This window comes from Carlito syrichta, unplaced genomic scaffold (assembly GCF_000164805.1).
Source record: "Carlito syrichta isolate Samal-C Ts95f unplaced genomic scaffold, Tarsius_syrichta-2.0.1 Scaffold302302, whole genome shotgun sequence".
NCBI classification, from domain to species: Eukaryota; Metazoa; Chordata; class Mammalia; order Primates; family Tarsiidae; genus Carlito; species Carlito syrichta.
This window is the reverse complement of record NW_007246398.1, coordinates 255,585-274,373: the sequence shown is the minus strand read 5'-3', so window position 1 is coordinate 274,373 and position 18,789 is coordinate 255,585.

Genomic DNA, 18,789 nt, shown 5'->3' with positions numbered 1-18,789 from the left:
GGTCGAGGCTGCAGTGGCCGGGGGCGGCCACTGCACTCCAGTCTGGGCGACAGAGTGAGACTCCAACTCAAAAAAAAATAATAATAAAATAATACAACAAAACATAAAATCATCATGAACACATCCATACCAAATAACAAAGCCTTAAAATACATCAGAAACAGCGACCAGAAAAAGCAGGAAGAAAAAAATAAAATCTACTATAGCTGGAAATGTCAAAACTCAATTGATCAAGAACAATATAAGCAGAGATATTAAAGATACAGCAATAACATTAGAGAATACATATTATTTGCATGAACACATAGTACATACATAGATAGGTCATATAATAGGCCAAAAAGAATGCCTCAAAACCAAATGAAATAAAACTAGAAATTAATGACAAAAAGATGGTTTTTGAAAATTTCTTGTCTGGGAACTAAGTATGTAACTAAATAACTCAGATTTAAAAATGAAAATAGGCTGGGCGCAGTGATTCAAGCCTGTAATCCCAGCACTTAGGAAGGCTGAGGCAAGAGGATTGCCTGAGCCCAAGGTTTGAGAACAGCCTGGGCAACTTGGTGAGACCTCGCCTCTATAATAAATCAAAAAAATAAGCCAGGCATGGTAGCACGTGCCTGTCGTTCCAGCTATTTGGAAGGATGAGGCAGAAGGATCACCTGAGCCCAGCAGGTCGAGGCTACGGTGTCCATGAGCATGCCACTGCACTCCAACCTGGGAGACAGAGTGAGATAATGACTCAAAACAAACAAATAATTAAGTGAAAACATTAAGAAAAATGTAAAATACTTAGGCCTTAATTGGTCATGAAAGTTCAAGGCTACCTTCTAATTGAATCAACTTGGCTGACTTGGTAACCCCTGAACCAATACTGTGGCCAAGGGAATGGTATATGCCAATGGGTTGCTGGAGCCAAGCGTGTAGGACCAGGCAGACTTGCTTAGGCCAATAGAAGTCTATCGTGGAAGTATAGTAGAAGCAGCAGGGGGAAGTGGATAGATCTGGTATCACATTAGGAAGAGGAAAGAGAAGATATATGGAATAGTAGGAAGGTAACAATGCTTACAGAGCTTCAATTTCAGTTTGGTCACCATTCCTTAAGGTAATTACGATCGTGAATTTGGGAAAAGATCTCAGTTTCCTCAGGTAAAAAATGAACACAAGCCGGGCTCGGTGGCTCAGCCTGTAATCTCGCGCCTTTGGGAAGCTGAGGTGAGTGGATTGCCTGAGCCCGCGGGTTTGAGACCCGCCTGGGCAGGCAAGACCTCATCTCTACAATAAAATCAAAAAATCAGCCGAGCATGGTAGTGTGCGCCTGTAATTCCGGCTACTCGGAAGGCTGAGGCAGAAGGATCGCCGGACCCAGCAGGTCGAGGCTGCGGTGGCCGGGAGCGGCCACTGCACTCCAGTCTGGGCGACAGAGTGAGACTCTAACTCAAAAAAAAAAAAAAAAAAAATGAACACAGCCGGGCTCGGTGGCTCAGCCTGTAATCCCGCCCCTTTGGGAGGCTGAGGTGAGTTGATTGCCTGAGTCCGCGGGTTCGAGACCCGCCTGGGCAGCGAGGTCTCATCTCTACAATCAATCAAAAAATCAGCCGGGTGTGGTAGCGCATGCCTGTAATTCCGGCTACTTGGAAGAGTGAGGCGGAAGGATCGCCGGAGCCCGGCAGGCAAGGCTGCGGTGGCCGGGAGCGGCCGCTGCCCTCCAGTCTGGGTGACAGAGTGAGACTCCAACTCAAAAAAAACAAACAAACAAACAAAACAAAACAAAAATAAAATAAATAAAAATAAATTTTTAAAAATGAACACAGTATCTGACAGTGTCTTTAGTTCTACAAGTTTACAACTACATGCCATTTTGTTCAGGATATAAAAGAGTCTGGCACATATTATACCATTTGGTATGTATGTACAGAATGAATAGAAAGTTTACCACACTTAATTTGGAGATTCTCATGGCTATTACATGAAAAACTAATGAATTTCTGATAAATGGGAAAAGAATGTGAATTTTTAAATCCACAGAGGGGAAGTTGATAAGCCTCTTTTAAAATGTTCAAAGCTCCTAAAGAAATGAAAATTAAAACAAAAAAAATGCAACTACCATTTAATATCTATTAAATTAATTTTAAAATGTGGTAATATTCAATGCTGGGAAAGAAGCAGAAAAATCAGCAATTGTATACACACTGTGGTGGTTGTGTTAGGTAGTTCTTTCAGAAAGTGTTCACCATTTTTACATGTTACATTAGTATCATTTCTGGAAATCCAGAAATAATCCAAGTAGTTCAAAAGAAAGCAAAATACCTATATGCACAAAAGGTTTTATTGCAATATTTCTTAGTATAAGAGGGAAAACCAGTTGGGTGCAGTGGCTCATGCTTGTAATCCCAGTACTTTGGGAGGCTGAGAACCATTTAAGCCCAGGAGTTTAAGACCAGCCTGGACAACATAACAAGACCTCATCTCTATTTTAAAAAAAAAAAAAAAAAAAAAAAGAGGGAAAACCCAGACACAAGCTAAATGTATAACAACCAGGTAATTAAATTATTTACCTTATACAGCCATTGTCATGGTATTTAGAGAATCCATTTAACAAATTTTAGTATTTAAGAACGTCTAAAGAGTCTAATAGCCATGAAAAATACACATTAAAACTGCTATAAGCATTAAATGTTTACAGTTATTAAAACCCAAAAGCTTGTTTTTAAAAATCTGACAAATTTGGTACCCTGTGTTTTGAAAATGTCTAGACTTAACCAAGAATGGGCCAACAGCAATTATATTTTGGATATAATTCACAACTTTTGAAAGTTGGGAGTATTTAAGATATTTTTATAATAAAGGAGAATATAATATAGTTACTCTTATTGAGTATACAGCTTATGACAGCTTTTGGACTTTTTAAATAATAAAATGTGCGTGGAAAAATTTCAACATCTACTATGCCAAAGAAAGTACTGATCTTATCTCTACAACACACTTTACATTTTTTATCTGTTTCATTAGCTGGGCTCCACATGAGACCAGTGTCTGCCTAGATTTCTGGAATGCTGCCTCAATTCTTTTCTCCTAGGCCTTGTTGCCAGGGTTGCAGCTGCACAACCAATTCTTATTAAAATGTGAGTCTTTGAAATGCAAGTCTATGGAAAAGGATATAAAGGATTTCATTATCTTTTCTCAAAACTCACAATGAAGATTAAACTCCCACTCTTCCCAAGCCACACAACTACTTGTACCCTTCTCTACCAATTCAAACAAGAAATATAATAAATGCAGCAGCTCAGTCTTAAATATCCAAATAAAAAGTCATAAAGGAGTAAGTTGCACAGTAGTGAACCTTAATGTCTGGCAAAAGTTATTTAAAACTCACTTCTAACCATCATGAGATAGTCATAAGCTATACCTGCATACTCATACAGTGTGATGTGGCTTTATAAATAATATTTTAAGAATAAATACTTGTAAGAAAACACAGGCATTCTGCAATAATAATTTCAAAAACTTCAATAGTTGTGGGTAATTTATCCAAAATGTAAAATATTTTATAAACTATTAACTTTGTTGTAGAATACTCACGACCCTACTATTTTCCTGAAAAAGGAGGAAAAAATAAGGACAATTTACATTCCTTTTTCATTTTTTACTAGGCTCTCACATACTTTTGTTCTCTGAATAAAATTCTTAACTGTGTTATATTCACCTTGTGAGAAAAGTTGACACCGAACTGTCAAGACCACAAAGAAAACTACTTTCAATTAAAAATAAACAAACTGATCAAATCCTCTCATGCAAAGTAAAAATTACAATCAATTTTTTATTAAAACATAATATGTAGACTGGGTGAGGTGGCTCACACCTATAATTCTAGCACTTTGGGAGGCCACAGTGAGATGACTGCCTGAGCCCATGGGTTTGGGACCAGTCTAGGCAACTTGGCGAGACCGCAACTCTACAATAAATAAAAAAATTAGCTGGACATGGTGGCGCATTCCTGTAGTTCCACCTACTTGTAAGGCCAAGGCAGAAGGATAACCTGAGCCCAGCAGGTCGAGGCTACGGTGACTGGGACCGTGCCATTGCACTCTAGCCTAGATGGCAGAGTGAACTCCAACTCAAAAATATATATATACGTTGAAGGTTGGTACACCACTGGTATTCTTGTAATATGCAGGACTTTAGAATTTTGACTATGTTACAGAAAAGAATTAAAGTTAGTAAAATTCCTTAAGGTTAAGTATATATAGCTTAATCTGTTCCCCAGGTGGTTTATTCATAGTTAAATAGGAAAAAAAAATTGGAGGCAGAGTGAAGGGTACTATCACTTGAGGATCTAATTATATAACATGTACTTCGAGTTAGAGAAACAAAGCACATTGAACTACAATTCTAAAAAGTGACTACTAATTGCATTTTTTAAGTAACCAAACTGAAATTTTTAACTTAAATGTACTTCATAAGCTTTTTTAAGTATACAAGAAATACATTATTAAAATGCTTATTAAAAATATAGATTGAGCTCACCTCACACCCCTTAGGGTAGCTATTATTTTTTAAAAAACAGAAAACAAGTATTGCTGAGAATGTGAAGAAATTGACTACTTTAGATACCTTACATATGTGGAATCACATTTATTTTTTGATGACTGGCTTATTTCACTTAGTATAATGTCCACAAGGCTTATCCACATTATCCCTTGTGCACTATTGGTGAGATTGTAAAATGGTATAAATGCTGTGGAAAACACTATGACAGTCTCTCAAAAAAATTAAAAACAGAAATACATATTATCCAGTAATTCCATTTCTGAGAATTGAAGGCAAGGCCTTATAGACATATTTGCACACCCATGTTGTACCAGCACTATTCACTATAGCCAAGAGGTAGAAGCAACCCAAATGTACAGTAACAGATGAACAGATAAAATGTGGTATATTATTCTGTCTTAAAAAGGAAAGGCAGTGGCACATGTCTGTAGTCCAGCCTACTTCAGAGGCTGAGGCAGGAATTGCTTGAGCCCAGGAGGCTAGACTTTTTTTTTTTTTTTTTTTTTTTTTGAGTCAGAGGGGGTCTCACTTTTGTCGCCCAGGCTGGAGTGCAGTGGCCACCCAAGCGCCAACCTGCTGGGCTACCATGATCCTTCTACCTCTGCCTTCCAAGTAGCCAGAACTACAGGTGCATGCTACCACGCTCAGCTAATTTTTATGTATTGTAGAGACAAGGTCTCACCAAGGTGCCCAGGCTGGTCTCGAAACCACCAGCTCAGGCAATCCACTCACCTCGGCCTCTCAAAGTACTGGGATTACAGGCTGAGCCACTGAGCCCGGCCTCAGTAACTTTTTAAAAATTTATTTGTATTATTATTATTATTATTTTTAGTAGAGATGGGATCAGCCTCCCAAAGTGCTAAAATTAAAAGCAAGAGCCATCACACCCGGCCCTAATATCAGTAACTTTTTAAAAACTGTCTCTCTCAATTTCTAAAGGCTGCATTTTTATTATATTGACATAACCAGTCTCTAATAGATAGAAAGTTCAGCTGCTTCTAATATTTTACTAATACAAACAATACTGCAAACAATAACCCTGTATATTCACATATGAGAATATGATAAAGTGAACGCAAAGCCTACAGGATTTATCCGTAGAATAAACTCCAAAAAGCAAAACTGATTAACCAAAGAGCCTGGCAGGCATTTTACATTTTGCCAGATATTTTCAAAATTTCCTAAAAAAATGTACCAACCCACAATTCCTCTAATAATACATTAGAATACTTACATTTCCAATCTTTCAAAAATGTTTTCTTAAAAGGCTTCCCTAACTCCAATAAAACAAAGTATCTGTTTTCTTCCTTGGAAGGTAAAGATCTGATTTTTTTTTCCTGATGTCTATCCAGGATATATAATAATGCCAAAAACATCATCTTCTCTACTGATCTGAAATGTGTCCTTATTAAAGATATCCTAAATGTCCATATAAATGGAAATGTGGGCTATTTTTATCTGTACCATTGAGCTCCCTAGTCATATACCAGAATCATAATGTTTCAATTGTTGTAACTTTACAGTATATATTTTTTCATATCTGGGAGAACTAGTTCCTCTTACAAAAGTTCATTCTTTTTAAGAATTTTTCTGTATAATCTTGCTTGTTTTCTCCTTATATTATTCAGCTAGTCTAATCTTTAAAATTTATTTAAACTGTTTTATTGGAACCATGCTATATTATATAACAATGTTTTTCAGATACTAAATTATGACGGTGAGTTCCTAGCTAAGTCTTCTCTGGAGGCTCAGGTGATTCTGCTATAGGAGATCTATGTTTTAAGAAATGACACATCACATCAAATTGAAGAATAATGGTGCGCAATAAGAGGCAAAAGGAGCCATTACACAGAAGTGTGAGTAGTGTCTAGAAAAGGGACTAAAGCCTAACTATATTACATGGCCTTACAAATTTATTCCTGTTAGGAAAGCCAATAAAACTTCTCAGAGGTAAACACTGTACTTCAAATCACTTTCTATGGCCCTAGGGTAGCTGAAGTGGTTCAGAATTCCATTCTATTCAAGAACTTAAAATGAATGGTTTACTATATATAAGCTTAGAGAACCGGAATGAAGTGAGACCCTGGGTTGGGGGGGGTGCATGGAAAAGGGACCCTTAACACTGGAGCTTGGAAAGATTCTTCTCCCTCCCACTTTCCACTCAAAACTCATTTAAAAAACCAGCGTTTCAGGTAAATGCATGAAGTTCAAACCTATGTGACTAAAAAGTCACAGATTAAAAGAATGGACTTGAAAAAAATGGGCTCAAAAAGTCTTGAAGTGACAGGCAGAGTTTTAGCCTAAGTAAAGCTTTTACCCTTGGCCAGGCTCGGTGGCTCAGCCTGTAATCCCAGCACTTTGGAAAGCCGAGGCGAGTGGATTGCCTGAGCTCAAGGGTTCGAGACCAGCCAGGGCAGCTTGGTGAGACCTCTCTCTACAATAAATAAAAAACTAGCTGGGTGTGGTAGTGCACACCTGTAGTTTCAGCTACTTGGAAGGCTAAGGCAGAAAGATCTCCGGAGCCCAGCAGGTCTACGCTGGGTTGGCCGTGAGTGTGCCACTGCACTCCAGCCTGAGCGACGGAGTGAGATTCCAACTCAAAGAAAAGAAAAGCTTTCACCCTAACAATGGCCAGCTCAGTCTTGGCAGGCACATCTAGGTCCTAGGCCTATTAGTCTCTAACTTTTCTGTCCAAAAATCCATTCCTATTCCACAGTTTAGATTCACAAAGCTTAAATGTGGTCCTTACATCAGCACCACGGTCTTGATTTTTAACCAAATTACCTCAGTTGTCCTAAGACAATTGTTTCCTTTGGGTGTATAAATTTCCAGTCCTGGGGAAATATAGAAATCAAGATAGAAATGATGAAGAAGTGAATCAAAGTCTACAGTATTAGTAATTTTACATATACCTGTAATAATTTATTATAGTATTTAATACTCTCTTTAGTAAGATATTTGAGAGAAAAGAAAATCCGATCTGCTAAATTTCTAAGTTTAACTTATTAGACTTTTAAGGATTATTTAAATGTTTAGGAAGATTTGTTTGCAACACTGATAAATCTACCTTGTTAGGTGCTTGAAATATTTTAGAGGATCAGACAAATGTAAATTTATAAGTTGGAATGTTTAGGACTGTAAGTAATTTAGGCATGAAATTATCATTCAATAATTAAGAAGCAATATTTATTATTTCCATCTGGCATTACGAACCGAATGACAATACAGATAATATTGAACTTTTTTGGGGTAAATTTTATGAGTTCAACCATTTTTAAAGAGAACTACAAAAATAGATAATTATAGGAATATGGTCCTGGGCGAAAATGTAGCTACCCCAAGATCAACACATTTCATTTAATTAGTATCATTTCCCACAATATAAATATATATAAGCAATACATATGTGTGTATAATGCATTCACAATTATTTGATGGTCATAAAAAATGAAAATAGGTATTCTGCATGTAACTACTTCTTTTCAAAGAAGACATGGCTTCTTTTGTAAATATTTATAAAAGCTTGTCTTCTGTCCACAGAACACAGAACAAGCAGAGTATTTTTTCATACTGCCCAGAAAACACTCCTTAATCAAAACCACAAATAGGCTGCTTTTACAGTTTCTTCACTGAAATCATGGCCTTTACAGTGAAGACAAAAAGCAACAGCTAAAATAAATTCCAGCTGCTATGGTAAGGATTATTATACTATAGTCAGTCACTGAATAGGCCCACTTTAAGCCCATCAACTCTATTTACATAGCACAGCCCCTCAGATGGCAATTATTTCCAGATACTCCTAACCTGAATCATTAATCAAAAAACTGGGAATTTAATATCAGTTTCTATTCCCTTAAACTACAAAACTAGTATCAGATTTTCAAAATATTTTCTATTTATAAATGAAGATATATATAGTATAAAATTCCCAAAACTGAAGAGCTAATACCAATTATTCTATTCCCTGAAAATTTCCTAAGTCCCTTTTTAAATAGATATTTACATTTAGAAATGGCGAAACTCAGAGCCATTAATCCCATTTTATCTCTGCATTTAAAAAATTTTATGCCCTTGTACACATTTTCTCGTTCTCTCATATTCAGTGAATAAGTTATTCCTTTGGTTTGTGCAAGAGATGAGGAGGTAGTTAAGTACCTAAACCCACTAGACAGCTTATAGTAGACTGGCATCCATAGCAAGATGCTATTAATGGGAGAATGGGAGAATGCAGGGTCAGAAATCAGAACAGGAAGTTACAACTGTTAATAATTTTATATACACACACACACACACACACACACACACACACTGAGTTTTTGTCCACATAAACCTTTTCAAAATAAAAGACATAAAATAAATCAAATATAAGTCAGCAAATAATAAAGCTATAATTTTAAAATATTTTTAAAAGCATAAAAGTAAAACAAGAACTATTCTTGAATTTACCAAAGAGGTAAGAAGTTTCTAGACCATCAAAGAGTAACTGAAATATAGTATTAAGTAGGTAGAAATAACAATTTTTAGTTTGTATCAATTGTAACACAGCAACAAATGAACATGTCTTAAGATCATTTTAAACACATTGTAACAAATTTAAACACATTTTATTTAATATTTGCCCTATAAAGATGTCAAAACAGATTCGATAATATTGAACATCTACTTCTCATTTTTTAAAACTCTTAATAAACCAGCAGTAAATTGGTTTCTTTTACATTTATTTTCAAAGGCTGGCCTAATGCTTAATGGTAAAGCATTATAAACATTCCAATAATGTAAGTGATCTGACGAAATGTTACAAGCATTAATTAATGAACAAGATGTTCATTATAATCACAGTGTTCTAGATGTTCTAGCCAATGTAATTAAACAATCTGGCTCCAGAGCCTATCCATTAAATTTGCCCTATATCAGCAGCCCCCAACCTTTTTGGCATCAGAGACCTGTTTCACAGAAGACAATTTTTACAAGAATGGGGTGGGAAATGGTTTTGGGATGATTTGGGCACATAACATTTATAGTGCACTTTATTTCTGTTATTACATTGTAATTTATAATGAAATAATTACACAACAAACTATTTTTTAAAAAGGTGTAGACAGAAGTGGTAAATAAAATAATGGGCGGGTCATGCACAGATTAAAATAAGTAATGGATTCTGACTTACAGTCTGCCACCAGATGCAGCTATACAATTGAAGTACATCAACTCACTTGCCACTCACTGATAGCATTTTGATATGAGTCTTCAAGGAACTGCTTTATTATGGTCCTCTGTGCAGTCAAACCTCTCTGCTTATGTTAATCTGTATTTGCAGCCTCTCCCCAGCATTAGCATCACCACCTCAGCTCTACCTCAGATCATCAGGCATTAGTTTCTCATAAAGAATGCAACCTTGCATGTGCAGTTCACAATATGGTTCGCTCTCCTAGGAGAATCTAAAGCCACTGCTGATCTGACAGAAGATGAAGCTCAGGCAAGTAATACAAGTGATAGGGAGTGGCTGTAAATACAGATGAAGCTTCACTAGCATGCCCACCACTCACCTCCTGCTGTGCTGCCCAGTTCCTAACAGGCCATGGACCAGTTGGGGAACCCTGCTCTTCCAAAGGACTTATAAAGACCACTTCAAATCTTTTAAACTTCTAAAGGAAAAATGAGAACAAACAGGTAACAAATAGATGAAAAATGTTAAATTTCAACACACATTAAAAATGTTTACATAGAGCCTGGCATATAGTAGTTCAACTAATGTAAGATATTATTATTTATATTAATAATAAAAAGTCACTTGTCCCAGCCTTAAGTAAAAAATAAAAAGTCTGTTTCATGTTGCTATAAAAGAATACCTGGCCAGGTACAGTGGATCATGTCTATAATTCCAGCACTTTGGGAGGCTGAGGCGGGAGGAACCCTTTAGCCCAGGAGTTCAAGACCAGCCTGGGCAACACAGTGGAACCCTGACTCTTAAAAAAAAAAAATTAAATTAGTCAGGCATGGTGGTGCAAGGTTATATGAAGTCACACCTACTGGGGAGGCTGAGATAAGCGGATCACTTGAACCCAAGAGATCAAGGCTGCAGTAAGCTACAATTATACTCCAGTCTGGGCGACACAGCAAGATTCTGTCTCCAAAAGAAAAAGACTACTGGGTAACTTATAAAGAAAAGGGGTTTATTTAGATTGCAGTTCTAATCACTAGAAAGCCCAAAAGCACAGTGCTGGCCTGAGCTGCATGGTAGAAAAGTGGAAAGACAAGTAGGCCTTTGTAAAGAGGGACCAAGCAGGAAGAGGAAACTCGCTTTACACTCTAGCAGGAACAAATTAACTTCCACAGGGGCAAGAACTTAATCCATGGGGAGGGCATTAATTTATTCACAAGGGATCTACTTCCATGACCCAAACACTTCCCAGTAGGCTTTACCTCTCAACACTGCTCACTGACAAACCTCAACCTGAGTTTTGGTAAAGACAAGTCACATCCAAACCACAGCAGAGCCGTTACATTAAATATACAGTTGGCCCTCTGTCTCCAGGGATTCTGCATCCAGAGACCCAACCAATCATGGATGGAAAATACTTGAGGGAAAAAAATCCATAAAGTTCCAAAAAGCAAAACTTGAATTTGCCACGTGCCAAGGACTATGTTACATTCATGTGAATGAAGTGAAATGTAGGCGTTATAACAGGTGTTACAACAGTGGTTTAAAGTATATAGGAGGATGTGCACAAGCTACATACAAATACCATGCCATTTTATATAAGGGTCTGGAGCATCCATGTGGTCCGCAATCAACTCTCCATGGATATGAGGGGCAACTATATACCAAAGTAACCTTAGCCTTTCTAAAACATAAAGAATTCTGACATTCCAAAACACAAGTGGTCTCAAGATTTTGAACAAGTGATTATGGCCCTGCCCCTTAATTCTGACTTCTTATGAAAAAATATTAATAATGATTTATTATATACATATTTTTTTAAAGGCAGCCAAATTTCAGGTTGCACATAATTGTCTGTTTTGGAGGTGCCAAGGGTTCAGTAGGAATCCCTGCCAAAGGTCAATCACTGTAGGTAAACGAATACTCCTTTTCTTCTAGAAGTCTCATGTCAGTGGGTAAGAACAAACTCATTAGGATTGTTCACATGTCAGTTGTTTCCAGTTAACAGTAAGCTCCATTTGATGGCATGGATTATATATTTGTTTACTACCTTGGCCCTTGTAATTAATACTTGACTACTGGAATAGATCAGTGAATAAACTGCATTATCTGCAACTCTGTACACCTGTATCAGAGGCCTACTTGCCTAATGGATGATTCAAGTTTTAGTAAGTCCCCTGAGTTCTCATTATACAGGCATAGAATGGGAACAAGAAGGATGTATCAGTTAGGATGTTTTCACATACATGTGAGAGAAAACCCAAAGCCAAATGGATTAAACAAGGAATGTACTAGCTCATGCAACTGTATCTAGAGGTAAAGCAGCTTCAGGGAAGGCTTGATCCAGCAGCTCAACTGAGGTGATTAGGGTATCGTTTTTCTGTATTCTACTCCATCAGTGTTGGCTTCTTACTTGACTGGCTTTCCTTTCATGGTCAGAAGATAGCTGTCAGGAATTCAATGACTATGTTAAAATCATAAATGACTTTATTCCAGCATTACTAGCAAATGTCGTAAAATTCATATTGCATGATCTGGTTTAGGGTGCATGCCTGCCATGACTGCCTCAGGTAAGACCCATGTTCCATCCCTACAAACTCTTCAAAATATGCACAAAGTAAAGCATGTTACTATAGTTGACCTTAGTGATTTAAAGTTCTTATATTACTAAATAATTGTATTATTAAAAATTGTCAGATGGGTAACTTGCCAATATCATAACAAGGTTTGAAGGTGGCACATCTCGCACATGTAGGTGAATACCCAATCAACACTCTTATGAACTACAAAAGGATCTATTACTATATTTAAATTGAAAGCACATCATGCAACTGACTCTTCTTAAAAAATAATTCTCCCAGATTTTCATCAAAGTCCTTCAAGGAAAAAAAAGTAAAATTTTCCCTGAATGTAAATCTCTTTTTGAAGGATTCAAAACATACTACCAGATTACCTAGTAAAATCATAAAACAAGTTAAGATTTTCTTCTTAACATGACTGAACACCACACCACAGATTTTCAAGAAGAAAAAGAAGTTTTTATCCCATAACTTTCCAGGATTATAATAACAGGATTTAAAGGAAAAAACAGAAGAATACATGAATATCTTGAGTTAGGAAAAAAAAATAGCTTGTTCCACAGAACTTTAAAATATAAGCAGCCAGGCTTGGTGGCTCAGCCTGTAATCCCACGCATTTGGGAGGCTGAGGTGAGTGGACTGCCTGATCCCGTGGGTTCGAGACCCGCCTGGGCAGCAAGACCTCATCTCTACAATAAATCCAAAAAAAAATTAGCCGGGCATGGTAGCGCGCGCCTATAATTCCAGCTACTCGGAAGGCTGAGGCGGAAGGATCGCCGGCGCCCAGCAGGTTGAGGCTGCGGTGGCCGGGAGCGGCCACTGCACTCCAGTCTGGGTGACAGAGTGAGACTCCAACTCAAAAAAAAAAAAAAAAAGAATGAGACCTACCACAAGCAAGATTGGAATGGATGCTGTTAACTACCACGACCATTAATCACTTCAGTGCTGACTAGACTATGTCAAGGAAAGTATCTCAGGCTTTGGACTGAAGGATATGAAAGAACAATACACAGGCAAAGGAGGAGATGTGTCTAACTGGAAAAAGTCAAACTCTGAAATCATACATTAAAATGCTGTTAGTAATAAAGAATCATCTTAAACTGCATTGTTTTCTTTGCCTGTAAATACAAAAACTAACTTACTATTCAAGAATAAATGCTAAAAATGTAGAAGTTGTCCTCTTTTAATAGAAAGATTTAGGTTATTTGTCAGTGGAAATAGTGAAACTTACTACTCCTCATCAATGCCACCCATTCAGCTATTTCTGGATTGAGAACATTCCATAATATGCATACAGATGACTGCAGACACTGTCAGTAGTTATTGCTTGAAAGTTTCTTCTCATTTGAGTTCAAGGTTTCACTCAAAAATTCACACACTCAAAACTGGCCCTATCTGCAAATGAAAATATGCAATTTGAAGGCAAAAAGCTTCAGGGAACAATTTTCCCTCCCCCACCTATAATTAACTGATCCATGTGAAAATGGAACTCAAACACTAGACTCATTAAGCACTATATTTAACCTAAGCAACCTACATTTCAACACCATAATGTGCTTATTATACATAGTTACCACCCTTTTCTCATCATATAAAAATTATTATTGCTTCTAAAGTATATCAAGTATAACTCTACCAAAGATTGTCCACTGGGCACAATCCAGCAGACAGATATCTTTAGTGGATCCTCACAAGGCTGGTCTACATAGTGTGTTAAAGGATAGTTGCTTACATTTATAAATTAGAAGACGCTACATGAAAATCCAGATATCCGACCCCTGTTGGGTGGCTCAGCCTGTAATCCCCCGCCTTTGGAAGGCTGAGGTGAGTGGATTGCCTGAGCCCGCGGGTTCGAGACCCGCCTGGGCAGCGAGACCTCATCTCTACAATAAATCAAAAATCAGTTGGGCGTGGTAGCACGCGCCTGTAATTCCGGCTACTCAGAAGGCTGAGGTGGAAGGATCACCAGAGCCCAGTGGGTCGAGGCTGTGGTGGCCAGGAGCAGCCACTGCACTCCAGTCTGGGCAACGGAGTGAAACTCCAACTCAAAAAAAAAAAAAGAAAAATCAGGAGATCTGGTAATACTGGCCCCACGTTCTCACATGGTAACAATCTGTTGGAGCTGATTAGCAGTTTTACAAGGGGCACGGGTTTTGCAGTTCTGCACAGATGTTACCATTCTCTTTTATATTACAAGCTGGTTTACAGTTACTTGCATGTACTTCATAGGCATCTGAGCTTGCAAACTCATATTTCTAATAGCTCCTAGGAAACATTTTATTATTGTCACAGCCAAGCATGTTTTTCTGCCTTGAAGATATAATATAGCATAAAGAGATAATAACATGGGCTTAAGGGTCAGAGGGCTTGAGGTTTAAGTTTTAATTCTAAAAATGACTAGCTGTGTGACTCTCAAGCCTGTTTTTAACATAAGATATATTTCTTCATTTACAAGCATTCAAATAAAACTATAAGCACTTAACACTGTGGGCAAACTTGCCTAAAATCTCACATGTCCAAGCTGAATTGACACTCCTAAATCCATTGCATCCCCAGTCTTCCACATCTCAGTAAATGGTACTATGATCCACATAGTTACTGCTCAAGCCACAAACATAAAAGTCCTTACCATATACTCTCCCTTGTCCCCCCAAAGCTATCACCAAAGCAATTGATTCTTCCTCCAAAAATACATAATTTGAACAGACTTAGAATTTTAGCCACAGTGTGGGCACGGTGGCTCACACCTATAAACCCAGCACTTTGGGAGGCAGAGGGAGAGAACTGCCTGAGCCCAGGGGCTCAAGATCAGCTTGGACAACTTGGCAAGACCTTGTCTCTACAATAAATCATAAAAAATTAGCCGGGTGTGGTGGCACACACCTATAGTTGGAAGGCTGAGGAGGAAAGATCACCAGAGCCCAGCAGGTCAAGGCTGTGGTGGCCCTGAGCGTGCCAGTGCACTCCAGCCTGGGTGACAGAGTAGGACTCTGACTCAAAAAAAAAAAAAGAATCCAAGCCATAAAAACAAATGCAATTCATTCTTCAGAATGAGTTACTTGCTGAAATTGCCTATAAATTCAACCACTTAGCTTGAAATGTTAAAGTTTCACATGAGGAATATTAGTATTTCATTAAAAGAAAAATGAAGACAAAATACTGGAGTTGCTACATCACTCTTTGCAACATAATGATATTACATTTTATAAGCTTACACATTTCTTCAACTCTAAACTGACAATGAACTAAGAGACTTGATAATGAAATTAAGAAAACCAAAAAACTACTAGAACTAATAAATCAGTTTAGGAAGGCTGCAAGATCAATACTCAAAAATCAAGATCACTACTAAAAAAACAATTACATTTCTACAGGTCAATTACTCAAAGAACAATCAGAAACTGAAATTTTAAAAAATTCATTTTAATTCATTATCTTAAGAATATAAATTATGAGAAACTATCAAATTATGGGCAAAGAAATAGAGAGATGATATTCACAAATCAGTGGAGTTAATGGTGCTAACATGTCAATTCTCCCCAATTTGAGCAATAAACACAATTCTAATAAAAATCTCAGCAGATGTTTTTGTAGAAACTGACATGTTGATTCTAAAATCATATGGAATGCAAGAGCTAGAAAAGTCAAAACAGTTCTGAAAAAGAACAAATTTTGGAAGCCTTATACTACCCGAATTCAAGGTTTATTATAAAGCTACAAAAATCAACTGTGTGATACTAGCATGGAAAGAGATTAACAGATCAATGAAACAAAACTGAGAGTTCAGAAACAGACCTGCACTCATGTTAACTGATTATCCACAAGGGTGCTAAGGTAAAAGGTAATTCAGTGGAGAAAGGATAGCCTTTTGAACAAACAAAGCTAGAGAACAGGATATTTGTACCTGGCACCATACATTAAAATCTCCAAATGGATCCCAGGCCTAAAGATAAAACCTAAAACTTTAAAACTTCATGAAAACATAGGGGGAAATCTTTGTGGCTTTGACTTAGGCAAATATTTCTTAGATAAAATACAAAAGCACAACCCATAAAAGACAAAAGTGATCAAACAGACTTCCTCAAAATACTAATTTCTGCTATTTGCAAGACACTGTGTCTTTCAGAATGAAAGATATGCCACAGAAATAAAAGCAATCCAAATAGAAAAAGAAGGGGAATTGTTTATTTGCTGATAACATGATCTTATATATAGAAAACCCTAAAGACTTCACCAAAAAAACTGTTAGAGCTAATAAAGGTACAGGGTACAAAAATCAGTAGTGTTTCTTTACACTCACACCTATCTATAAAAGAAATGAAATTAATTTCATTCACAATAGCATCCAAAAACACATATATTTAGGAATAAACTTAGCCAAAAAAGTGAAAGATATATACTAAAAACTAAAAAACACTGAAGAAAGAAACTGTAGATAATGCAAATAAATGCAAAGGTATCCCGTGTTCAGGGACTGGAACAATTAGTATTGTTAAAATGTCTATATACTCAAAGCAATCTGCAAATTCAATGCAATTGCTATCAAAAGTCCAATGTCATTTTTCACAGAAACAGAAAAAATCCTAAGATTCATATGCAACTACAAAGACCTGAAATAGACAAAACAATCATGAACAAAACAAAAGCTGGCGGCATCACACTAAGCGACTTTAAAATTATTACAAAGCTATAGTACTCAAAACAGCATGGCGCAGGCATAAAAAACAGATACCCTGAGCAACAGAGCAGGATAGGAAGTCCAGAATTAAACCCACAAATTTATGGTCAACACACTTTCAATAAAGTTGCCAAGAACACACAATGGAGAAAGGACAATGTCTTCAATATAGTAGTCTCTCCTTATTCAAAGGGGATACATTCCAAGATCCCCACCCTATAATATATGTTTTTTTCAGTCTGATAACCTAGATGGCTACTAAGTGACTAACAAGCAGTTAGCATATGGAGAGTGGATACACTGGACAAAGGCAGTACAAAGTGTAGCATGAGATTTCATCACAGTACTCAGAAGAGCGCACAACTTAAAACTTATGAATTGTTTATTTCTGGAATTTTCCATATGTTTTCAGATCACAGTTGACCAGGGTACACTGAAACTGCAGAAAGCGAAATCACTAGGAGAAAACATAGGGGAATAGCTCCATAACACTGGTCTGTGCAATGATTTTCTGAGCAATGATATTTTAGATACGACCCCAAAAGCATAGGCAACAAGAACAAAAATAAACAAACCATATTGCATCAAACTGAAAAGCTTCTGCATAGCAAAGGAAACATTAACAGGAAAGAGGCAACGCAGATTGGGAGAAAACATCAGGGGCTATCAGATACTTTTGATAATATCCAAAATATATAAGGAACTCAAACTCAATAACAAGAAAACAACACAATCAAAAAATGGGCCAAAGACCCAAACAGACACTTCTCAAACGAAGACACACACATGGCTAACAGTTAAATGAAAAAATGTTCATCGTCACTGATCATCAGGGAAATGCAAATTAAAACCACAATGAGGTACTACCTCACACCTGTTAGAATGGCTATTGTAAAAAAGACCAAAGATAAGTGTTGGCAAGATTGTGCACCACTGGTGGGAATGTAAGCTAGTGTAACTATTATGGAAAACAGTATGGAGGTTCCTCAAAACACTAAAAATAGAAGTAATATGTGATCCAGTACTCCCGTTTCTGGGTATATACCCAAAGGAACTGAAATCAGTATGCCAAATATATATCATACTCTCAAATTCACTGCAGCATCATTCACAATAGCTAGGATATGGAAGCAACCTGAGTGCCCATCAGAAAATGAATGAACAAAAAAATGTGATACACACACACACACACACACACACACACACACACACACACACAATGAAACGCAAGTCAGCTTTTTTTTTTTAATTTATTTATTTTGAGTTGGAGTCTCACTCTGTTGCCCAGACTGGATGGCGTGCAGTGGCATGCTCCTGGCCACCGCAGCCTCGACCTGCTGGTCTCCGGCAATCCTTCCGCCTCAGTCTTCCAAGTAGCCGGAACTACAAGTGCGTACTATCACACCTGGCTAATTTTTAATTTATTGTAGAGATGAGGTCTCGCCAAGTTGCCCAGTGGGTCTCGAACCTGCAGGCTCAGGCAATCCACTCACCTCAGCCTCCTAAAATGCTGGGATTACAGACTGAGCCACCGAGGACAGCCTATTCAGCTTTTAAAAAGAAGGAAATTGAACAAAACCCGAAACCCACAGGCCATAAGCAATAAGATAGACAAGTGGGACCTCATTAAACTGACAAGCTTCTGCAAAGCCAAAGAAACCATCAAGAGAGCAGGGAGACAGCCCACAGACTGGGAAAAAGTATTTGCCAACTCCAGGTCTGACAAAGGCTTAACATCCTGGATCTACAAGGAACTCAAATGTGCTGAAAAGAAAACAAACAACCCCATTATAAAGTGGGCAAAAGATATGAACAGACAC